The sequence below is a fragment of the Nipponia nippon genome, unplaced genomic scaffold, assembly GCF_047370975.1.
Source record: "Nipponia nippon isolate SJK-2023a ecotype South Korea unplaced genomic scaffold, ASM4737097v1 scaffold_7, whole genome shotgun sequence".
Taxonomy (NCBI): domain Eukaryota; kingdom Metazoa; phylum Chordata; class Aves; order Pelecaniformes; family Threskiornithidae; genus Nipponia; species Nipponia nippon.
Genome location: NW_028262391.1, coordinates 12,962,024 through 12,987,782, shown reverse-complemented (window position 1 = coordinate 12,987,782; position 25,759 = coordinate 12,962,024). Strand labels below are relative to the sequence as shown.

The 25,759-nt window shown below is 47.1% G+C and overlaps 1 protein-coding gene across 10 annotated transcripts in view; it reads right to left on the bottom strand.

Moving 5' to 3' along the window:
• Nucleotides 1–25,759, bottom strand: part of LPP (LIM domain containing preferred translocation partner in lipoma) — a 353,105-nt gene that overhangs the window by 277,911 nt on the left and 49,435 nt on the right. For 7 of the 10 annotated variants that reach the window (XR_015700425.1, XM_087739193.1, XM_087739192.1 and 4 more), the window contains one exon: nucleotides 1,110–1,209. The exons of the other annotated variants lie outside the window; for them this stretch is intronic. The gene's annotated coding sequence lies outside the window, so the exon portion shown is untranslated. The remainder of the gene's footprint in view (nucleotides 1–1,109; nucleotides 1,210–25,759) is intronic. 10 annotated transcript variants of the gene reach the window in all.

Sequence of the window (25,759 nt, the reverse complement as noted above, 5' to 3'; positions counted from 1 at the left end):
CCCTGTTCCTCTCATGATGATGGCTCAGAGGCTGCCTAAGCCCAGGCTAGGTTTTTCATTTGCAGCTCCCAAGGGAGAAGCAAGGGAACTAAATGAGCAGCCATCTTCAGGACAATTTCAAGACCCAGCTGGTGAGCTACCGTTTTTAAGCACATAAAAAGCCTGCTGCGTTTGTTGTCAAGACAGGACAAAGAAACACAATGGACAACAGGAACAGAAGAACAAGAAAAGAAAAATGAAACTCTCCACCACCTCATCTGCCCCTGGAAACAAAGAGGAAAAGTAATCTTTTGGTTCCTGTCTACATGTTCCACATGATATTTGTATTTTGCTCAGTATACCTGCATTTGTAGCACTGCGTTCTCATGTCACAATAAAATAGATGAGATTACCCATCCGAGAGTAAGAGTAAAGCCCTTACATGGATCACAGAGGATGCCCAAACTCCCAGGAACGTGCTACAAAGGAACCAGAACTGATACAACCTCCTGGTTTTGTCACAAGTTTACATTACATGCCAAGGACTGAACTCCTTTTCCATGAGCTTACGCTTCCCTCCAGAAGAACATCACCATTCAGGTAACAAAGACACTGAACGCCAGAGTTAATTGCTACATCAAAGCTCATCATCAGACCAGACAGCTCCTTCTGCACAGATACACTGAGCTTTGCTTTTTACCTTACCAGTTTTGAATAAGGTTGTTAAGATAAGAATTGCACATTCTCCAATTTCTAACAATCAATAGGTTAGGAGGACTCTCCAGAAGTCATCTAGTCCACTTCCGCACCACATGGAAGGATCAGTTCTCCTAAAAGCACATCTGATGGAATTTTGCTAACTTGCCCTTAAACTTGTTCCAACAACTGAAACTTGCTAAGCTATCATTTACTAACGTCTCATCTAGATTTCTCCTGCTGCAACTTAAGATTGTAACTTGTCTTATTTACAGTGGGCAGATTTACAGTTTATTCCCTCTCTTCACAATTTCACTCTTTCCAGAATTTACAAGCTGAGGCACCAGTGTGGCTTGGCCCTCTCTCTGCCATTCTGCTCCTGCTCAAAGCACATTCTTAATCTTGTGTCTCTGAATGTGTATTTCTTTTCTTACCCCAAAAGAACAAGCAGCTAGGATATCACAAAGCTGTTTCAAGAGAAGACGCTCACATCCAAGGGCTGATGCGTTCAGGCACACCCAGTTATAAAGTACTCTGAAACAAGAAAAAGAAAAAATTTGTCTTTAGGATGGCAGGCAGAGGGTCCAGTAGTAAGGGAAAAACAACAACTCTGAAATGCAAATTTCTTCCACCCCATTACTTAACATTCAAACAGATGTTCAAAAGCAACATCAATGACTGTAGATACATCACGCGCCACCACTCAAACTTGGCCACATTTTCCCTGACAACCACCATAAGGGTTCGATAAAACTGTGCTCTAGGAAACAAAGTGCTCACTGACTTTGCAGAAAGTTCTGCCAAGCTATAAGCAATACCCAGCACACATCAAAATCAGATGGCTCCAAGTCCAAAGCTTTATTCACTGTGACAGAGGACAAATCTTAATGTTGCCACCAGTGACTTGATTTACAGTGTCACTGAAACCAACAGAGGCAAGACTTCTAGTCTACTCTGAAATTTGAGTGTGTGTAATTATGGGATAGACCCAGAGGAGAAAAGTCAGGTCTCATGAAAGATCAAGTAACTTTTGTGTTCACAATATAGTCCTTACCTCCCAAACTTCAAATGTTCTATCTAGCAAAAAGAAATCTTTCTCCTGAACACAAGGGTTTGGTGACAACAAGGAAAGAATAAAGAAAGAATTTACATGAGCAGTGTTTGGAAACACAGGGGAGAGCTCTGAATAACAAAATATCCCAAATTTCATGAGAGAGCGCAAGCAACAAGGGAAAGCAGCAATAATTCATTTGCCATCCTACTTTTGGAGGCTCTCAGAAAAACAGAGCTAGACAGTAGCAGACAATTTGCCACAACAGCATCTTTCACCAGTGGATCACCTTTTGCACCCCATCTCGTCTAAATTCCTGTCTCCCCTTAACAGGGGCTGCTGCTAGCCCCAAAGGATCAAGTGGCTTTGTAACAAATACGCCTTTTCCGAGGGCTGAAGCCAAGAAACACTCAATTTGCCAACTGCTGTGAAAACAAGATGCCTGTTGCACATCTAAGGATGTGCCAATGCAACGACTCAGTGTCTTCTCTCTTGCATGCACCATCCATCTGACTACCCCTTTCGCTACTGCACTTTGTCCATCTCCAAGTTTCCACTTGGGATGGTGTTTTTGCAATTTACTTTGCAGTCCTTCTCAGCTGCCCTGGGCTTTTGCTTTCCTTGAACATTTCGCTCTTACCAATACAAACACTTAGAGCCAGCACAACTGCTGTCAGCACAGGAAGGTGACACACTCCTATTTAGCACAGATTTGATAACAGAAGTGCTGTTTCCAAGGCTAAAGAGGAATACCTGCACCAATAATGTCCCTACAGCAGCATATAGTAGCTGAGGAGACTGAGCAATAAATGCCTTTCACTGAAGACAAAGAACTCAAAGTAATCTCAAAATGTACGATGGCCAACTAATAAAAGAGTTTAAATACATGCCCGTCTTTGAGGGCGAAAGTATCTCCAAGGACTTCAACAAGATCATCTGCAGCATCAGACACATTACCTCCAAAAACATTCATGAGATAAGGATGTTTAGAAAGGGACAGAGATACAAGGAGTGCTTCCACCAAGAAAATATATCCATTTCTATGGCTGAATTACAACAGCTGTTGAAAACCATGGAGTAGCATTGAATGGCAGCCCAGGACAGGGAGCCAAGAAGACTACCACATGCAATTGAAACTACCAAGGGATTAAGTTAGGTCAAATGTAATTACATGAACTGGAACCTGGCCAGGGTACTGGCTGGTTTAAGAAAATTAAAAGAGGTGTTCAAAAGTTTCAGAGATGGAGTCCTCCTCCTGTTAATTATTTGGTGAGTCAGCCACTGAAGTCTCAGTACTTTGGGAGGCTGTCTGAAAAAGGGGAAAAAATGAGGCATAAACTTGAAAGGCATTAGAAGCGATTAGCAAAAGCCTTTGTTCTCCATGGCAATCCTTGCTGCACTAGAGCGCGAAAGCCTTTCATGTTCATGCTGAAAAGTGGCCTTAGTTCCTTTGATACTTCTGGGAGGAAGCATTTAAATTTACAAATATGCCGCTGTCAGAAGTTACAGAAAACAGTCAAGGAACTTCTGCGTATCCCAGCCCGGTCACACCTAGCTCTAACCCAGCTCTCAGGCAGGCAGTGCTCCTGCTGAAGGGAGGAATGCAAACAAGGACACATGGAAGCTCACTGAGACCTGGAGCAATGCCTACTCTACCTGCTAGTGGTGTATGAAAGCCAGGTTATGTGGAAAAGGATGCTGCAACCATGTGGGACAGTGGCCTCCTCACCTTCATTCAGTTTTCAGAAGATGGGGAGCATGTAAGGCAGACAATGGTAAGGAGACCAGAGAGGATGCTTCGTGGTCTGGCAGCTGAGCATCACTTTGAAAGATTAGATCCTGTTTATGCCTCTGCCATAAGCCTCCTGAACGATAAGAGGAAAGCAACATATATCAAATTTTTCCAAGATATTCATGACTGCACCTTTTCTGGCTAACTAAAGACACAGAAAGACCATGTCCAGAAGAGACAAGAACTAGCAGTCATGAATTGAGATTCTCTGTTCAATCTCTAATTGAGATTTGTACTACAACCATGTACAGCAGTACAAAACATGAAGTGTTCTGAAAAAACATGCCTTCTAAGTCGCAGTTTTGGCACCTGAAAGTAGTAGATGCCTCTGCTACCCCTGCATCTGAAAATTGTCATTAGAGACACACTCATTACTGTCTTTGAAGCAGTCGGATGTGACAGTAAAAGCAGTATGGAATTGGAGATTAACCTTTCTGGGTAGCTTATTCAGTGAAATGTTCAGATGATGCACATTAAACAAACCAATTTTTTGACTGATGCGAAAAAAAACAGAAAGATTAAATAACTATCTTCTCAACAAGTACCGTACACCAGGCATGTTGAGTGACATGGTTTCCTCTCAAAGCGACAGCAGGTGAACACACAACTGAAAGCTCTGCCATATTGATTTTGCGAACTTTTTCTTTCTTTTTCAGAAAACAAGCCAGGAAAAGGCAGACATTTCACAGCACAGATTGGTGCAATTTGTGCTAATGGCCTAAGCATAGATGCAAGCAGCAGCTCGCTTCTCTTCATGTGGAACAGTCAACAGGGACAAGTTCTTGTGGGACAACTGCTACCACGGCACACCTTGCCCCAGCCCAGCAAAACCTCCTCCAATGCACAGCTTTGTAATGAGCAGGGCAAGAACTAAGAGCACAGGAGAAAGTCTGTGCTGCCTTGCAATGGTGTGCAAAAAAACAGGGGCAAGCAGTGGTGGAAAAAGGTTGCAGTCTCTGCTGACCACGTGCAAGCTGTCGCTCTTCCAAAACGTAGTCAAATGCTCTTCCAGATAGCAAAACCACAAATGCTCTAAATCCTTCATCCCTGGCACTCCTCTGACAAGGCAAGTCACTTCTTTGGAGTCCTCAGGCACCACAGAGACGTCAAGGACACAGATTTCTTTTATAAATAGGAGCAAAACAGTACTGCAGTTCTTCTCATTCTTCCCAAACACTTTCCGACCAGCCTCCTCCGAAGCAGATCCACTGCTTTAGCTGGAAAGACCCACAAAAAGAAGTTTTGACAGAAGTAGAGAGCTAGCATGAGAAACCAGAGCCAAACTGGTACAAGTCAGAGACGACTGTAAGCAGCAGTATTATAATGCTTTTTGAGTTTAAAATATTCAGCAAGGTCAACACGAAGCATGAAGTTATCTCCGGGCCTGTGTACACCCCAGGCTATAGGCACTGACAGCACTATGCTAAAGGCAACCACCTCTCTCACACTGGGTCTCTGCAGCAGAGCCACCAGCAGCTCCCGGCCCTAAGCACCCTAATGAGCAAAAGGCGGAGAAGACGCTTAACATCGATCTCATTGCCCTGAACAGCAGCATGCCTCATCCCTTCTCCTCGAGTCGGGATGAAAAGCCGTGCAGTGCATCGCCGTTGCAGGGAGCACTCGCCCCGCTCCTTGATGCACGCCATCGCCAGAGCCACACGCGGGCACCGCTGCACGTAAGGGGAAAGCACAGGACTGATGCTACACAGACCACAAAGAATATATTTTTCAGTATGACTGCACACACCAGGCCAACTCACACAGCAGAGGCTGGGGAGAGTAGCCTGAAGGGTTTCACGCCACAGAGGGACCTGCTGCCGAGAAGACAAGGTGGCTGAGGTGGCCAGAGCATGCAGGGAGAGGTCTCCCTGCGGCGGCAGCAGTGATTAACTGATACTGATAATGGCCTCTAATGCCTGAAACGAAGCACAAGGAAATGGCATAGAAAGGACTAATGCCAAGCAGTAATATAGACAGAGTCAGGGCTATTGCTCAAATAAGAAATTTTTTTTTGCCTAGGTTACTTGTTAAAAAAAAAAGTTTCCGCATGCAGGGACATCCTGTTTGCTGTATTAAATTAAAGGGATGATTCAAGAGGGAACAGCTTTCGGTAGGCGGGGGGGGGGGGGGGAATCAATTTCAGGTTGCTACGGACAACTGCGCTGTCTCCTGTAAAACTAAATCGGATTCAGCGCTACGAACCTGAACACTCAACATTCCTTGAAATACAACACACACACGCTCTCTAAATAAATACAATAAAATACAGTCTTGTGCCATCTCCCAGCTTCTTTTTTGCTGAACCAAGGACGTGCTCAAATCTGCTAATTACTGCAAAATACAGGACTGGAGTTTTTTGCCTCAGCAGTGGCTTTCTGACTGCCAGTTCAACACCGACCGCTGCCTTAGAGGGGGAAAGATATTTGATGGCAGGGTGGTATTTGGCAAACAAACCAGAGCAGTGCCCAGATTCACCTCGCTCTGGGCCCTTTCATGTGCTCTGGGCTTGCAGCGGGATCTAAAGCAATGTTCTGTGATCCAGGCTCCTGCAGAGCTCAGCTAGCAAGGGCCAGAGAAAGCTCAGCTGGGGGCTTCCAAGCATGTTCTAGCTGATACTGGATGGAGACAGTTTAACCTGCCATTGGTCCTTGAATAGCCTGAATAGAAACACCATCCTCCACCTGAACAGCTGACCTGCGGTCACAGCAGCCAAGTAGGAACCTTATGTGGAGTGACCGCTGCAAACAACACGGTGGCCACGGTCTGACGGCTGTCCTCTTCCCATACCTTGCGCTGGAATAATTTCAAACAGGTTTTAAGCACCATCCCCACTCCCTGCAACAAGTAAAGATGCGTGGGCACAGGGCTGCATCACCTCCATGCCTCTGGGACGTTCTCCTCCAGCACACTCTCCATCAGCAGCCCAGAGCAACGCACTGAGACCCCCTCTGCAAACCACGGATCCCCCAGTCCTCACACGCCCCTGAGCAAGGAGGGCAGGGAGCGATGGCAGCCCTGGGAGCCTTACCACCTCTCTGTGCCAGGCACATTAATCCCTGTGGTCCTCGGGAGCCCTATTGCAAATGGGGGAACTGGGACCTTGGGAGAGACATTTAAGAAAGCAGAGGCACAACTTGGCAAAGATCAGAGCCACTGGTCAGGAGCTGCAACAGGTTTCTCATGGGCTGGAAGGAAGAAAATGAAATCAAGGTGGGGAAGCTGATGCCCTATGAAATAAGGGAATCGGGCAAGGGACGACTGTGCTCCACATGTGCAAGCACCCGCTGTGGCACAGCCTCTGGCACGATGCCAGGCTGGAGCCGCATGGCTAGTTATGTTCCTATAGTCCCACTGAGCTCAGCACCAGCCGTGCAGCACCCTTCTGCATCACGGAAGGGCCCAGGGGACAGACATCAGGCCATCATGGCAGCCCACTGAGAAAACAAAGGGTAAGAGCTGGGCACTGAACTCCAAACCCCTGGTCAGAAAGGATGGAGCAGAGGAGATGAGGCATCCAATTTTGTACCCTTCCTCAATAGCTGTTAAGCGACTGAATAAATCCATCTAGATCAACCTCTCCATCAAGACAACAGGAAACATTCCCATCCCACGATACTATGAGTCTTAATTTTATGGAGCAGTTGATGTTTTTCCAATGAAATGTACCATTAAAATATAAGATTTTATTAGCAAAATCAATGATGTGTGCAGAGACAGTCCCTCATGGCTTTTAAAAAAATCTATGAATAATTATAAAACTGATAGCAATAGAGAACATTGTGCAATTATTACAGCTGTTTTACAGGATTCTCTAATAATGATGGTCTCTACTTCTGGTAAGACACCTTAAGGCAGTACCACAAAAAAATATAAATAAAGAAAAAGCAACAGAAGCTCAGCATTCCCCTGCACTTAGAGGGTGCAAACACATTGCCTGCTTTGTGTTTATTGAATTACTTTTTTTTTTTTTCCCCAGCAAGATGATAACATTCTGGAAACAAAAACACCACAACATTTACAGAAATATTTACTAGTCGCCTGTCTCCTTCTCCACCAGTTCCAGTGTTTTGTTGCATTAGAAAAGCACCTAGGGGAGATTCACTCCCATTTAAACCTAGCAGAAATGGAAGCAAGAGAGAGAGGCTGGGACCTTTCAGCACCCACAAAATGCATGACGGTCCTTAACCATGCACACAGGTCAGGCATCTGCAGAATCTGAAAACCTTCTGCAAGCAATACACCCACTGGGGACACAGGAGTGGAGTCCCGACACCGATTTCCCCCACCAGGCTCGGTGGCTTCCCGCAATGGGCGGCCACAACGCCTGACCCGCAGCTGGGGTTTGCCCAAGCGCAGCTCCCCTCCAGCGTTTCATCCAGCACCAGCTGTGGAGCTGTGGCAGACGGGGCAGCTGGATCTCTCCATCTCCAGGAGGAGGCCAGATGCACACAGGAACCCAACGGCAAGTCCAGCACCCCAAGCAATCACTATTCTCACCTCTATTCTCACCTATGCTATGAGCATACCCAGTCCTCCCAGCCTGCCCGTCTCCTGTTGTCACCTGGTAGACATCATCCATTTCAGTATCATCGTAAGGAACTCAGTCAAGAAATTCAGGCACTACCAAGTCCAACACTCACCAAGCACACTGTGAAACTTGTTAGTGAGCTCTGGATAACATATAAGGAGCACCATTAAGTCCCAGGTATTGAAAAGTACTCAAGAACGTGCTTATGTGAACTAGTGCCAAAAAACCAGTACCTGCCAGTTCTACCCCAAATGTTTGGCCTTGCACCCATAGCTACCCATTATGCAAGAGCACCCATAGCTACCCATTATGCAAGAGCTGAAGGTCCACTCAGAGAAAAAAAAAAGTCTCTTTACTCCACCTGGCTTCAAACAACCTCCGGATGCGTGTGGGGATGGATGAGGAAAGATTAACATGAATACTCAACAGATGTTTTCATTAGCATAAATTTGCCATTCATTCCTCTTTCTCCTACCATCAAACTCCTCTATTATCCTCACTGGATAATTTACAGTGCTTGTTGCAAAGTACAGTCTCTGAGAACAGAGACAGTATACACTTGATAATGTAAAAGTTCAAAGAGCTGAGCCATGCACGACCTGCAAGCAGATTGTTGCTATTTCCTTGCATGTATAAAAGGGCTTTGCCTTCATGCAATGCTGGAACTTGTCATCATGAAACACCCTCCTATTACAACATGGCCCAGAGGAGGTACTATTTTGGGTCCTAATAACGTGCTTGGTTTTACAGGAAAGCAAGAAGGCAAGTAACATCGAACAACCCAGCTGTCAAGTAGAGAAACAGATGGGATCCTCACAAAGCTACACAGATTGCCTTAGTCAAGTGCTGTCACAGCCCATCCTCGAGATGGGAAAGCACGGTGCAGGAGCTAGATGAAAGGAGCTTGTGAAATTAAGTAGCATCATCACCTCCACAAGGCCTGTGAAGAGACAATAGAGAATTGCTTTCCAGGCACTCTGATCCCAAGGCAATAAAACATGACTCAAAGTTGTTAGGCTGTTTTTTTCCCCCTATTAGAAATGCCTTTTGGCTGAGTACAATTGCCCAATTCTCCCACCTGCTTGGCCCCCACAAAACACAGAGAGCATCCACAGAAAGATGCACAGGTCACGTCCATGGTCGTGGAACAGCTCTCCTTTCAGAAGTGAGTGCAAGCAAGGCTGGCTGGAGGTGTCCCTGCTAGCGTGGCCCCAGGTGCTGGCAGGCAGGCAGGCAAGCCGCCCGTGAGCAGGCAGCACCGTGATTCACTCCACCGTGGCTTCCAGTCCACAATTTGGCTTCCAAACAATCTAGGAAACCACAACACCTGCCATGGTGGTTCAGCTCCCGTGTTGTTGAAGGAGGCGCCTTTGCACACCATGAGTCAGTGGCAAACCAGGAAAGGTGATGCACTGGCCTGACCTTCCTCATTCAAACTCTCGAGAGGATGCTAAACCCAAGCTAACAAACCAGTGCTTCGGAAACCTGGGCATGCTTGGAGATATCAGGGCCCATATCTAATAAATACAGGGCCTGTGCTTTGTACCTACAGTCTGAGCTTGGATGAGAGCCACGCCTGAGCACAGCTGGCCATTCATGCCCATAGTTATTCAAGCAACAAAGACTGCACGCAGAGGGAAGGCTGAAGCCAGATTATGAATGAAGCACCAGAATCGATTCTCTTATCTACCCTCCGCCTCCCACTAACTGGAAGATGCTATTCAGGGAAAATATAATTTAAAGGCAGAGGCTAATGATGAATCAGATTGATTTTTAGGACAAGAAAATAGATGTAATTGCAGTCTACCTGCTTGCAGCTTGCCAAGACATAGCGAGTTTCAGGACAACCTGGCCTCCTCTCCCCTTCCTCATCCCAGCCTCTTTCCCTCCTCGGTCCCCCACCAAGGAAAGAAAAAACCCTCACAGAAAATAAATTCCTTTACACATGACAAATAAGCATTGCCCAGAGCCAGCTCAATTCTGGCTTCCCTCTCCCTGCTAAACAGCACAGAGCCTGAATTAAAGGATGTGCAGAGGGTCCACTTTCCGGGGAAAAGCAAATTCCGAGCTTGCAGCTGGGAGGAATGCATCGTATGTCTGGTATTCATGCTGCGCCCTCTTTTCCTCTTCCTCTTTTTGGCCGTATAAGGAGCTGAGCACAGCAGGCTGGGCCGGGGAGCGCAGCACTGCCTGCTCAGCGCCGTTACACTTCTGACTTTGTTTGTCTTTACTAGAAATCCAATCAATCCATCTAGGAAAAAGGCTACTGCATACACCATGGAGCATTGGGCTCAGATATCACACTCCTGAGATGTGGGATAAAAAGAGGAACAAGCTGAACTAAACCAGCCCAACAAGGGCTCCCGCAGAGCTGCATGCACATGTGCATATGCACAGGCAGTAATTTTCTTAGTTACACTGGCAGGGAGCAGGGTGCTAACTTAAAAACTCGAGACTGTTGCAGCTACAGTCCTAAAGGGTTGTGTCCCAGGTTCCTCCAGTCATATTTGCACAGGAAATAAAAGGCAACCTGGCCTTCAACACATGCACCTGGGGCCAGGAGGATTACGCACCCTCTGCCACAGAGAACTACATCCTCTCTAACACGCACAAGTTATAAACAGGAGTGTGGGACCATGCTTTAGAGATGCAAATCGTTGGGAATTTTTCCTAAAGTCCTGACAATCTCTAAGTTAAAGTCTATTGCAGCAATTTCAGTAGCAGACTGGGATTTCCACATCCAGGATGCAATTGCAATATTACATTCTAAAAAATAAAACCTTTTTGCCATTGCTGCTTCTGCTGTAACAACAGACTATACCTGTGGGCACCCAGGACTTTGCAGGAGCAAAAAGGAGAAGAGAAAGACACACTCCTCTGCCAAAGGCAGGAAATCCTGGATCACAAATACCCAGGAAGAATCTGCATCAACTCCCCTTTCTCAACCCTGTTCGGCATCAGAACAGCTCTCATTTATGCTACAGAGGAAAAGTGGTGACAACAACCACAGGGATGGGGAGACAAACATGGGATCAGTCACCATCACCGTCAGAGCATAGCAAACAGCCCCAGGAAAGAAGGAAGCCCGCAAACAGACTGCCAATGTCTGCATTGTCTCCAGTTCAGTCCCGGCTTTTCCTTCCATACGGAAGACCTGAAAAGATCTGCACAACCATCTATGCTGTTCCTTACGCTCAGCTACTTCAGAGCAATGTGCTCCTGTCTGCTTTCCTAAGTCAGGCATCGGGGTCCCCAGCGAGGCCACAATAGAGCTGGCCAGGAAGATGATGGGAAACCTTAAAGAAAGCAGCAACTTGGCCCACTTCCCCAAGGGTGTTGCCTTCGACCCAGGCTCGTTCTCAGTGCCTTGAAGGATGATGCAAATCCTCCATAACAGGCAGGTTCACAGTCTTCTGCCCCAGATACCATCTCATTCCAGTGTCCAAAATATAAAGACTGACTTAATCCTGAGTTTGGGGGGTTTTTTTTGTTTGGGGTTTTTTGTTTGTTTGGGGGTATTTTGTTTGTTTTTACCAGCTTCAAGATTCTCATCTTTCAGCTTCGACTGACTGTCCTAGGTGTCTGTGTATCAGGACAAGGAGAATAGACACACCAAAGCTGCCTCCTCACTTACACACTTCTCTCTATGCTTCCAAGAGGATGATCCTAATGCTTTCAGTCACTCTGCAAACACATTTAGAGGGCAGGGTGCTGCCTGGGCAGAAGCGGAATGCTTCCCATCAGCACTGCACTAACTTCCTTCTCCATGGAGACTTATGGGTGCTGCCCCGTTGAATGACAACACTGACCATCAGAGCCCCTCATGCTTGGACCACAGCAGCAGGCAGCAGCTCATGAACAACCCAAACCGACCCAACTGCCCTATCCTGTCCTCCCACCTCTGCCAAGCATGATGGACTCTGATGGTCCCATCCCCTTCCCAGCACCAGCACCTTTGGGCTGCAGTTTCCCATTGCCACCCTCTCCTTGGAGGTCCACTCCCACCTCCTGCAGCTGCCTGCTCCCAACCCTCCACCTGTGCAGAGTTGCCTGCACTGAGGAATGGGAAGGATAGCAGCCAGAAACCTCTTTGTGACATCCAAATCCAGTCTTCGACCTTCACCTGTTGTATTCAGGTGGAGTCAGAGATGCTCTGAAGCATCCAGTGGAGTGATCTGGATGAAGACATACAGTTGAAACTTGACTGGGGGAGGGGAAGGTTTCTAGCCTCATTAATAACAGCCTGAAATTAAAAGCAGAGCTTGTAGTACAGCTGCAATTCCAGCTACCCTGCTGCTTGTGTTAACAGTGTGGCTTTATTATGGTCAGGGATTAAAAACAGCTCCAACAATTAAATGAGGGGAAAAAAGAAAAAAAAAAAACCAAAAACAAAACACAAATGAACGAAAGAACCAACAACAACAAAAAAATCAGTAAAATAAAAAATTCCTGTGGGCTGGAATGATTAAGAAAAAAAATTTGTGAACCGTGAGGAGCAAGAGTGAATGCTTCCTTGCCTGCTGCCAACAGGCCCACACATGCCCCCCACCAAGTATATTTGTCCCTTAGCCACAGGAAACCACGCAGTGCCCTGTGGCTCAGCACCAGCCACCGTCGGTCCCCCATGGGGTGTCACCTCCTGCCCCAGAGTAGGTGCTCTGCAACCACCCTGCTCCAAGCAGACGGCTTGGAAATCTTCCTCACTCCTGCTGCCTAAATGCTATGGCATTAAGAAAAAAAGGAAAATAAAAAAAGTCTTGCAGTAAATGACTAATATGCCTGGAACTTCTCAGGAGGCACCAGTCCTCACTGAGCAGCCAGAGGAGGTGGAGGGGCGAGAGGTAGGGAGGATCGGCGGACCCATGTGGCCACTTGCAAGAGGCAAGCAGAAGTGTGCCCGCATCTCTTGGAGGTGCGCCAGGTGACCAATGGTTTCTGAAAAGGCAATCGCCCTGCATGCCCCAAGGCCTGCCCACAGCAGCCCTGCTGCCAGCTGGGATGAGAACGGGATGAGGAGCCAGTGGGAAGCCTCAGTTTGTCGTGTCTCGATACAATAGTCGCTGCCTGTGAGGGCTTGGTCAATAATGCTCAGCTTTGAACCTACTTTCTCTTCTTTATAAGAATTAAAAGCAATAAATTCATGAGAAAGAGGAAAACTATCTCCCTTCTCCTCTTCCCCCCCCCCCCCCCCTTCCTGATACAGAACATGCCCCTCTTTCTTTTCAAGCACTGGCAGCTCACTGAGAGGGCCAAATCTCTGCAGCTGAACCACCAACTAGGCACGGATTTGGCAATCAGCTGGCTACAAGCCCAGCTCTTCCCAAGGCGGGGAGACCCCCAGACCTCCACAGAAACAGCTATGGGACCAGGAGCTACGTGGGGGCCTTAAAAGCCCTGGGAAACAGAAGTGAAAATAAAAAAAAAAAAATTAAAAATAAAGAATCACCTCTGTGCACGCACGTGAGCCAACAAACAGAATGGGAGCAGTCAAAATAGACATTCAAAGCTGTTTCTCCAGGTCTCCAAGGATGAATGATTCTTCACACCCCAAAATCCTGAGCAGGGGCAGCCCCCAGCCCAGGGATGGGGGCTGTGAGGAGCAGCCCACCCTGATGCCCGTGCGGGACCTCCCACCATCTCAGCATGAACAGCAGGACCCACTGCTCCCCTCCAGTTTTGCGGGGCACAGAAACAGGAGGTCCACATTCAGCAAGTAAGAGATGATCTTTAACCATTTCTTTTTATCATCATTACCATGAAGATTGCCATGGTTTTAAGCTTAGCACCTTTCATCTCTTTCAAGATGGGATAAAAACCAAAAGGTAACATTTCCAGGGAAATCATCTATGTTCACTGCAAAGCTACTGAACACCACGAGTCCTTTATGGGCCAAAAATATCACACACAAGGCTCTCACTTGCTTTTTCTCAGCAATGTTTCTCCCCTCTGCCCTCACAGGTGCATAGCCCAGTTGCCCAGAAGCTTTGGAGTTTAGGATTTCTTTTACTTCTTTTATTTCACTGTTGCTTTTGCCTTTAAACAACAGAAGAAAGCAAGTGCAGCCACAGCACTGCAGGAAGGCAAACACAGCCACTCCTACAGCTCTTCCACCACTGCAGAAGGCTTGGCCTTCAAAATCAACTCAAACCTAACCCATCAACCAAAGCTGCCTTCTTTGCACTATGTGGATATAAACCCCATGACCAAAGGACATCCATAGAGATACGCTCTAGGCAACAAATTTCTGCATCTAACACAGAGCTGCGATGCTCCAGAGCCAACCTCCCGACACAACGGTGGTCATCTGCACCCAAGACAACAGACCCAGATTCCTCCAGTGTTTCCCATGGGGATACACAGGACAAATTTGGTCCTCACGGCTGCAGCACCCCAGCAGTAAAGGCAACGCTGGGAGCACCCAACAGATCTGAGCCCTGTTCTTGCTCTGGGATGGATGCAGAATCATTTTCTATAAGGGATCAAAGCTCCCTTAACAGGGATGTGACTATTAGTTGACAGAAAAAGCCTTCTTCATTTTTGGAGACAGAATGGTGGATTCAGGTAAGTTTTTGGTGCTGTAATGAAGGATGATGATGCCCAACCCAAATGAAGAAGATCCATCGTTATATGACAATGCATGTGTCTACACAGCTGCTGTCAAAAGCCTGCCAAGAACATTTTACACTGTTCATTTTCATAAGCTCAGAAACTCCAAGCCAGGCTGTGCAAACCCTGTATAATTCCCTTCACTGTAGGGCTACGAAGGGCTTCAATAGAACTGTACTTGAAGCCATGTCTGCAAAAATATCACAGCTAAGGTGGCAAGTCCCCAGCAACCACACAGCTGTCTGCACAGGGCTGGTTTGATAGCACAAGCAAACCAAAACCTCCTTTCTTTTTCCCAGCAGAAGTCCAGTGTTTCAAAAACATTTAAATTAAAACTAAAACCCCACAATACACTTTCTTTCTCAGACACCAGAACACTTTCTAAATACCAAGGTGACTGCAACCAAAAGTCACCGTGGCTTAACAAATTTGGGTGAAGTGACTTCTCGGTGGTTTCAGCTGAAGGGCTTTGCCTCCCATTTGCAGCAGGCTGGGAGCACACAACGGTTGCCTGAGCTCAGCCAACGTTCAGCAGTGATAACATACCACCTCCCTGCAGCCTCACAGCCCCACGAAGGGAAGCATTACCCCCATTTTGCAGACAGGAGAAATGGGAGCTCAAGAACAACCAACCACAAAAAAAAAAAGGCAGAAAAAAAAAAAAACACACCCAAGAGGTGAAGTTTGGAGCTGTGTTGCCCCATCACACTCACTCCTGGATGAAAAGAAGGGGATTCTTGAAGGATGCGGGATGATAGCTGCACCAGGTACAGCCTGGCAGGAGGTAAATGGGCTGGGGCTTCAGGAAAACACGGCACCAGGACGAGCTGAGCAAGTGCCAGCCAACAAGAAAGATGCTGTAGCCATAAGGCACGTGGCAAAAAAGAGCTCTTCTGAAGCAGGAGAGCTCACAGTGGAGCTAGAAGAGGGAGCAAGGATGTCCAGAGCAGTAACTGGACCCCAGGCCCCCCAGCTAATCCTAGAAAAGTTTCAACCCATTGTAACCAATCATGCTTTTAACCAGACCACTCGTAACCTTTATCAGAGGCAGAAACAAGACTGTCATCCAGCTACCCATGAAGAGGAGGTGGAGCCCATGGCGCATCTCTTTAGAAATGGCCAAAATGCACAGCACGGAAATTTGCACTTGGACAATTCAGATCCTGTCCTTACAAATAGATGCTACAGTCTTTATCCTACATAGGACAACTGCATTGAGAAAGATTCCCCCTTTCGCCCCAGAATTTGTGACCCTCTACATCACAACTTTTTGGGTGCAAGTAATGTCCATCCCTGCACAGACAGATGGTGATCAACGCTATAGCTGGTCTCAAGCGGGGCTGCTCCTTCTCTTAAAAACCTGTGTGCTTCCAGTTCCAGAAGAAGAATCCCCATCTGCTCAGACACCCCAAATGGCCAAAATCAGGCAAGCACTGAGCACTGCCTTCCCTTAGAGACTTTACCAACAATCATCTGAGTGAAATCAGGATGGGCCACCTGCATACACTCTTCCAAAAATTTATTCAGTTCAAATCCATTCCTCGCTCATCTCCTCTAAGATATTTTGCTGTTAACAGCTGAGGTGCTGCTGACACCCAAGGAGGAGGGTGATCCCCTTTCAGAGCAGATTCCCTTCAAAGTCTCAGTGAAATAACCAGCTACAGCTCAGAGTGGAAATCAACACTGGGACCAGTAGCCCTTATGGACTAAAATAGCTCTAGAATTTGCTTCAGAGCACTATTGGAATTTATCAGGTTAAACACACTAATACATCGATCCCACCAAGGACTCAAAACTTTGTACCTATACCATGCAAGAACACGTTCGCTACAAATGTCATAACACACTTACAGTAAACTATTACTGCATTTCCAGAGAAGGAAATTTAGGCACCCGGAACAGCAGTGGGTTCTCAGAGAGACAAAGTACTACAGTCAAGGAAAGAACTCAGGTTTGCCCCATTTTCCAGCCTGTCACAGACACATGGTCCCAAGAACCCAAGTCTTTCCTCATTAAACGAGGAATCAACCACCTTTCCCGGGTGACACTTCAAGCTTTGGTTTTTGTTCCCATTTTAGCATGTGTAAGCCATGAGGAGCTAAGGGGACCTGTGAGCTGCTGCTTCTCTGAGAGACTGGACACTCCTGAACAGAACCTCTCAGTAGATCAAAGCTGGCACCTTCCAGTTTCTGCCAACCTCCTTGGTTCCCAAAAGATAGTCTACAGTCCTCCTTCTAGATTGACAAGTCCATTTTTGCACTAGTCCTCCGATAAAAACAAATGGACATCTGATGCAAAGAAACGTTCATCAGTACAGCTAGGAGATGTCAGCATTGTGCAAACAAGCCTTCAGCACCACATCATACATGGAGATGAAAGCCCTGAGATCCTGTCCTCCTCTTGCTAAAGGACCATTTGTATTAGTGGGACTTAAAATGGGTTTTAAACATTAGCTGAGGACTCTCCTCAGTGAAGGGGGTCATCTGGGCACCTTCACAGGAGCAAACCCCCTCCTTAGAGTGACCTGGCATTGGAAGGTTTTGTATGGGCCAACACTGGAGAGAGGACTCAATCAGAAAAGCATCCAGTGTCACTGCTGGTCTTGGCAAGGTTAGATTTACTCCAGCAAGGACTAGAAAGAGGATCTGCCTAGTCTGGAGGCCAGAGGTCCAAAAGGCAAGCCAAAAAGTAACTTGTACCCTTTCCTAACAAACTGTGTTTTCAGCTGGAAGTCGCTTGGCAGCCTTCCTACCAGAGGATGTGGCAGGTCAAGACAAGGGTTCATTCCCGGCCAGGCCGAGCGGGGACACGGAACACAAGAACGGACAGCGCTTTGCAAACATGGACTGAAACACCAGGAGGACTGCATCTGCTGGGCTCTCCCCAGACAGCAAAGGATGCTGCTGGGCTCCAGGAAGCACTGACCCGCAGTAGAGCGAGGACAGGGTAAGTACCGAGGCACACCGAGAAAACTAGCCAAGGCAAGTCTTCAGGCACCCAGCTGCACCGCACCTGCCTCGCGAACACCTTTGGTTTCTCTTTTCTGTGAAAATCAAACACAGTGGCATTTTATAAGTAAAATGTCACTTAAACTCCTTATTAAAGGTAATTTCCTCTCCCACCTCTTTTTTCATTAGCAACACTCAAGCATTCATCAAATGATCGTGTTATTTCCAGGCAAAACGTTAGTCTTCTTATGAAGAACCTATATATTAGTATGGTCTATTGTTATAAATGTAAAAAGTTCTACCAAAAAAATCAATTGAGAAGCAAAGTATCCCCATCCACCTGAACAGGAATTTACTTAAATAAACCTCACACACAGGGAAACCGGTAAGTGCTTGGGGAACAATGCTCATATGGGGAAAAGATGCAGCAGTAACCACGTTACTTTTCCCTTCTAGGCAGTAGCTTTCCACTTAAATGCACCTGCTTATTATTTTTATTACACAATATCGCATTCAAATCCACGCTGCAAGCATCCCACTCATTGCCAAAAGACTTCAGGAAGGAAAAAAAATGACATTAAAGGAAAGTAATCTATAGTAGCACATTACACCACACCAATTTCAAGCAGGCTGTCATTCTGATCGCACCAGACGGCATTTCGACTCCAACAGTATCCTTCAGTGAAACATCCTTGTTACGGCATTATTCTTGCTACGCTGAGCCCTTTTGAAATGAATGGTACAAATTCTCTTAGTCATTTCAAAAGGACTGAGTTGCTCAGAGCGCTTTAACTTTTCACATCATCTTTTCCAATAACTTGCAAAGCAGTAAGGCCAAAACAGGCCATCTTTAAGGAAAGAACTAAAAATAAATCAATCAGCACCTGCCTTGGGAAGGAACTACAGAACAGGGCTGCAAATCCCAACTCAGGGGAGCCTTATGTGCCATTCCAGATCCAGGCCAACTCAGAAAAACACTTAAGTACATGATTAACTTTAATACGCATTTAAGTTACTTTGACTTCCGTAGGACTTCAGCAAACACATGCTTTCTGTACAGAAACACTCTCTTAAACCAGATCCTGTTCTGTAGAGATGCTGCATACACACACACTTATTCAGGTGCAGCTCATGCCCTCAGGAAAGCTCTGGCTCCTCAGCCTAGCTGCAAACCGGACCGCCTTCATTTTGTGCCCACATATGGACCAAAATGGTTCACCCAGAGCTTTAAATAACCACCCTGAGGTATGGAAGTGCTTTATCTGGGACAGGGACTTTATGAAGGGTCAGCTCTAGGTTTTAGACTTGGTAAGTGATGCAAAGGCTGATGAGAGACACTACAACACACTGGAGTTGCAGATCCATCCAAGAAGAGAAGATGTCCCTGGGCCCTGTTGCATCTTCTCTGGACCACACTGTGGACCAGTCCTGGGCTATGCACACCCAGAAGGTACCAGGGGGACCTTTCACTGGTCCCTTCTGAGCCAGCACTTTGCCTGGTGAGGTATGGGTTATGGCTCAAAACGCCACAGGGTTTTGTCCACATGTACAAAGACATACAGACCCACAACCAAGAAGCCTCTCAGCTTCGAATGGGACACCACGTTTCAACTCCTCTTCATGCTACCCATGACAAAGACTGTGATTGCCTCCCAGTCTTCCACCACACTTCTTCACTGGGCATCTGGAACTGCTAAACTTCCATGTCATTTCCAGTCTCTCAGATGCCTGGGGTCTTCTGTGGCCCAGGAGAGCAATATAAGTAGACACCAGAAAAACAGGTGTATCAGGACCCCACTGGCATCCCTTTCCTCCCAGGACGCTCCGTGCCAAACCCAGTGAGGTCTTGGATTCCCAGACCAGACGTTCCCGGTTCACCGCGCCACAGAGGAGAAGGGTTATGGCGCGGTGCTGCAGCCAACTGCTCGCAAAGGACCAGAGTTACTGGCCCGCATTATGCTTGCGGCCACCACCATGCAATCCAACGTATCCCCCCGCCACGGCAACTAGTGCAGCTTTGTCTCACACAGGCAACCGCAGAGCCAAGAATAAGGAAAGATACAAGAAGTGACAGAAAGCAGTCTTTAGCCCTGCCCAGCAAGGTGGGCTGAAGGACTACAGCAATGACCAAAAGGCATCTGAACCAGCCCTATCATCAAGGAGCTCACATTTCAAAATGGAACCTCAGCAAAAAAAGAAAAACCCTTTGCCCAACCCCTCCTCTTACCAGCCACTCTCTTGCTATTACAGTTAACCACAAGCACATTGTTCCTACAGCTTGTCTGATAGAAAAGAACTCCTACTACGTAGGGGCTTGGTTTTCCCATTTTGCCAATTCTCAAGGCAATGCAATAAATTATTATTATATATGTCGGCTTTACAAACAACTAAAGCATCCATGCTGAGTGCCTGCACGGGGTCATGCTGTTTCTCAGTGTGATCTGAAATAGCCAAGGTATTAAAATCCCACAAAGAACTGAGTTTCTAATGGAAAAATTGATGGGCCAGATGTTGACACCAATGTTTATTTTTCTAGCCCGGGGCAGAGCCCAAACCTCTCTAGGTCACAGGGCCTCACCCTTCCCCTGTCCTCAATGACCCACACTACAGTCTAGCTGCTCCCACACCCACACACCCCTTGGGTTACTTGCACAGAAGAGCAATGCACGCTATCCTTTCCAAGCCCTGGTGCTTCCCCTACATTAATCATCACTCCCAAAGCACCCACATAAGGGATCAACAAGCTCTTCTATGCTGAAGTTAGCATGGGAGAAGAAACCCTTCACAGTAAGGCATCAAATGCTGCGTCCAGATTTTGGATTCTACCAGCTCAATGGCTCCACACAACCTTTCATTTGAAGAAGCCCCAACTGAACAAAACCAAACTCTGCTTCAACACTCTGTTCAGCAGTGCAGGATGACTTTATGTTTACAATTTAAAATCCCTCTCTCTCTTTTCGATGCCACCTGGTGAAAATATCACGATGAGAAATCTGTAGATTCAAGATCTCAAGGTCTTAAGATCAAGCCCTTTGCCTGGCAGCAGGAAAGGATCAGGACAGCAAACCACGTGCTCCCAGTGCACCTACAACTTCTCTGTGCCTGGGACTGGTGTCCGATTCAAACCCATGCTGGCCTTTTTAAACTATTTCTCCCCAACATGGTGAAACGAGCTCCAGAGGCAATGGAGCTGCCTGATCTGTCAGCTTTGTGCCCAAAGTCAAGACCAAAGGCGCTGCTTACCAGGGCTGCTGCGCAGAGGGGCACCAAGTGACACTGTTCCCTGCTGCAAGACAACTTCAGGGCTTTCCCCTGCCCCGGGACCTCCTGCACCCTGTGCAATGGGATCCTGCATCTCCAGTAGCACGGGGGCTCGCAGAGCCAGGGAGAAGTCTCAACCTGCACTCCACACAGAGGGGCGAGGGGGTTTGAACTGGAGGGCCTCTGTGCAAGTCCTGTGTTGAATACGAGATGTACAGTGATGCTGAGCCTTGCTCCAGCTGAAGGCTAATTGCCTGCCTTCCCTTCTCAAAACACACAGATGTTGAAATATCTGCTGATCAGACAAATTACAAAAACAATTAGAGATCACATAGTGACTGCAGGGAGGAGAGCCTTCGCTGCAAGTCTGTCCCGGGGAAGTGCAGCATCCCAATGTGCCTCCCATAAGACTAAAACCAAGGACCATCCAAAAGTGAAAAGAAAATAGAAAAGTTTACTGCCTGTGCCATTTAAATATGGATTTCTATTACAGAAACACATCAGGAGCCTGCCTCCCTCCCTCAGCCCCTGCACGGAAACACATCGCCTTCCTCCAAAGGTGACAAGAGAGCAAATAAGATCAGGAGTGAGAAAGAAGCAGGAGGAGGAGAGTTGCAGGGTGCTGCAACTTCCCATTTCAAAGCAACAAAATCTTTCTACCATCAAGTTCAACTGAGTATCAATAAAGGGTAAGACTTGAGAAAAATACAGGTAGTTTCAAGACCTACACTTGCGCTGAGTCCCTTGCCCACCTTTTCAGTACGTTAAAAAAATATTTTAGTGGTTTTCAGTCGTTTCTTTCTCTCCTGGTTGCTGTGGGAAAGTCTTGCACAAACCATGGTAGAAACTAACTACTTTGAAACACAAACATGATTGCACACATCTATTTAACATGAAGCAAAACTGAAAAAGATGGTTTCCCCTGAATTATAGTGTGAAATTTCAATAAGAGAGAATGTATTTTCTTTGAAGCCAGCATCATCCTTTCAAGACATGCTTCAGTCGTCTGAATCACATGCCCAAGACCACCAATGTGATGCCATTTCCATTTCTAAAGCTTTGGTCTTGTAAAATTTACTCATTTAAGCTGCAAGAAAGGGAAGCACATTACATACTGCTGATGGCATGCATTTCCACATGTGAACACAGATGAGGATGAGATGAGATTAGGACAAGCTCACAGGGAATTAGCCCAGTGGGTTATTTATTCCATGACAGCACAGATTAAAAGGGCTGACTGTGCCTTTGGCCTTATGAGCACTCACAAGCACGTTTTATATTGGAGGGAAGGGGCGGAGATGTTATCATCTAGGTAAATATCTCAATAAACTCATCCAGGTAAATATCTCAATAAACAAACAGTTGGTGCATTCAATGAAGAGCACTTTGCATGTGATTAGCATGACACCTCCCAGGATCCTGAAACACCTTACAAAGAAATACTTTTTTTAAGCCTCCCTGGGGTGGGTGGGCTGGATCAGTCCCAGCTGACAGGCAGATAAGTTGAGTCAGAGGGACTGACTCCCCAGCTCGCGATCTCAGGGTCCTCAGGCAGGACTAGCCTTGCCCAGCATGCTCCACTTCAGCAGCATCACCTGCAATCGAAGCCTCCCAGTCCCACCCCAGCGCAGACAAGCACCTTGCTTGTGCCCTGTCCTACTGGACTGGGCTTCACCGAAGCTCTCAAGGGATTTAGTAGTAGAAACCAGGCGGCCTCATTCCTACTGACCCATTCTCACCATAACATATTTCTCATTTCCGAGCGACTAGCTGTTCTCTCTCGGTTCTAGTTAATATTATTTGTGTTTTAATGCTTTCTAGGAACCATTCCAGCTTTACATCACAACAAATACCACTTGGTAGGGGAAACACTTAATCTGCCTGGCCATACTTTGGGTACTTTCCTTTAGGAACTGGCCCAGGCAGTCACATAAACAGCAGTGCCTGCCCCATGGCCAGAGCTCTCCCCACACACACAGCCCCAGTGGGGACATGGCCCGTAGGTCTGAAGGTGGCTTTCACCAACACTGAATTTTGGAGCTCCTCCAGAAATCCTCCAAGGAGCATGAGCAAGCAAAATAAAGAGAAACCCACAAAAGCTTGAGATCAAAGGCCTCTTTGGGTTCCTTTTCTTTGCAGACACATTGGGTATTTCCCATTTTCTTCCTCTTGGTCTCACCAGCAGCAGGTCTTTCCACAGCCATCATTGCCATAGTACATGTCTGACTGAGGCTGAGCTACTGTTGTACAACCCCCAGGAGGAGGTTTCCACAGCACCACTTACCAGAAAGGGAAGCTGAGGCACAGAGAAGCATAAGAGGTGCTTTTCCAAACTTCAAGAATCAATTCACTTGAGACTATTGATTCTGGTACTAACCCTGAGCCTCGCCTTTTTAACTTAGGAATTTCCACATAAACCCCACCAAAACACAACAACAGTCACACCAGTCTTCTGGGAAGCACTGAAGGGGCCCAAAATTACACAAGGAATCTGTAACAAGAGCTGAAAACAGCAGTATTGAGTTTTGTGGGTTCACAACCCAGCTTACCGTATAAAATATTTCTCCATCTCTCAAGGGTGTCTGTTTTATAGGATTCCTAGGATTTTATACACAAAGTGGCACCCAGGACAAATAAAACAAAAAAAGACCTTGGCTTTTTTTCGAGCCAGGTGGACTCTCATGAGGACAGGTACTAATGGTTTGGTGCCCTAGGAGGGACAGCACAGGGCACAAGGTTTGGTCCTATTAAAGCATACGAACTGTCATCTCTTCTCCTCTCCTTCCACCTGCCTTGAAAAAGGGCAGGAAAGATAGCAAGTAAGAGGCCCACCTTTGTAGGAAGACAACAGGCCTCTGGGTAGGAGAGCTTCCGGGCAGGATGGACCAAGCCCTTCATGCTCCATGTCCAGCTTCCAGACTGGGACCACACAGGACCCCAGCAATGCTGCAGCAGCACCACATCTCCTCACCTCCCTGGAGCCCCCAGCACACAGACTCTGACCGGTGCACATCACTGCACAGCCTGACAGCATGCCTAAAACCAGAGCATCGGCAGAGCCATTGCTCCGGCCCATAATATACCTTTGGTTTTAAATCAGCCCAGAGCAGAGGCACTTTAGGGTGACATCCACACCAGCTGGCAGTGTCCCAGGTCCCTAGGGAGCAAGGGGGGCTGACACAGTTGCACACAGCAGGGATTTGGTGTACAGATGAAATGCCCAAAGGAGCTGGAACTTCTTGCTGTTTCATGAAGGGCTTTGGGACAAATAGCAAAAAAATAGGGTAATCCCAAAGTTTCCAGGACTGCAAGCAACTATGTTCACAGTCTAATCCATACCTACTGCCCTGGGTGCTGGGGAGGCCACGCCGCTTCTGACAATCTCAACACCGCAGTTCCCAACAACCCACTTGCCCTGAACTTCTTCATTACTGTAAGTATCACTTTTATTCATAGGGCAACTCGGGGGGGTCTTCCCAATGAAGAATACAATACACAGAGCACTTGCACTTCACACTTTACTGCAGCTTTCAAGTGCGTGACCTCTAATCAATGCAACCAGGACTGCTGTGCCCTGCCTTGATGCGGAGGCTTAGGGGAAAGGATTTCAGATATTGCTGCGAGTCCTCCCACTCCCCCACCTCCTGAAGGGCTACCACCACTTTCCTTTCAGAGATGGTATAACAAGCAGCAAGGGATGGTGCAAACCAACTCTTCCCCAGCCATTTCCCCCACCCTCCGTCCCCACTGTACTGAAGCACTTTCTGAGAATGGCAGGACAGCTCAGATCCCGTGCTTGTCATCCACGGAGCCACAAACCCATGAGGAACCCTCATACTGGTGCACACACAACCCAAGTCATCAGACACCACCTACCCAGAGACAGCCAAACAGGACACAACTTTTCACTTATTTTCATACGAGTATCATATGAATATGATATCAAGAGAGTCAATCCTTGGTATCTTCATCCACTACTCTGCTGCAGAGGCACTGATCACTCCAGGCCCTTTTTGCCATCACATCATGCTAGAAGCTTGCACTGAACTGCTCATTGACACACACCTCAAAACTCCTTTTCAAAGCCACTTCTTTACAGGTCATAACTCCCACCAAGGTTTTAACTCCCACTCATTGTCCATTCATTCCCATCCTCATGTCCAACTCATGAAACTCATGCTTTACAGCAGCCAGAATGACCTTCAGGTCTGCCTTCTGCCAGAGGAAGACCTGTTCACCCAGAGGAACGTTTTGTTCCAGGCCAGGTTGGTTATGGAAGGCTTTTTGGAGTGATGTTTCTCTTTGCAGCACACACTCCGCTCACGTGAGGAGGAAGCAGGTAGGAGAGGTGAGCACACACCAGGCACATGCAGCACAGAGTCTGGGTGCTGCTGCTTCCTGATGCAAGTTTGCTCTGGAAGCTCAAACCAGACCCCAACCAAGTGCAGCTCTTTGCATAGAGTGGCTTTATCCTTGCACCAGTTTGAGCCGAAAGAATTCACTTTACTTTCTTTCAAGCAAGAAGCTGTTTTCTCCACTGAGCAGGGATGTAACCAAATCAACAAAGACTTATAGATCAGCTCGTCATCTGCAGTTCCACCTCTCATTTGCAGTTTGCGCATAATTTACTCTCACAAACAGGGGGCAAAAGAAAACAACAAAAAAAAGAGAGAGATCCCAGTCAAAGGAGATCTGCTCTTTGGGACAGACAGGACAAGCTCAAAAGGGGAATATTCACTGTCACCAGGGAGGGGAGCAGAGAGAGGGAGCTCAGTGTTACACCATGTTAATTATTTACTCACAGATTTTCTCAGGAACTTGTAACCCACACCCAGCATCTCAGGAGCACATCTGCAGGGTGCAGGCAATGAGGAAATCGGGGAGGGAGAAGAGGAGGA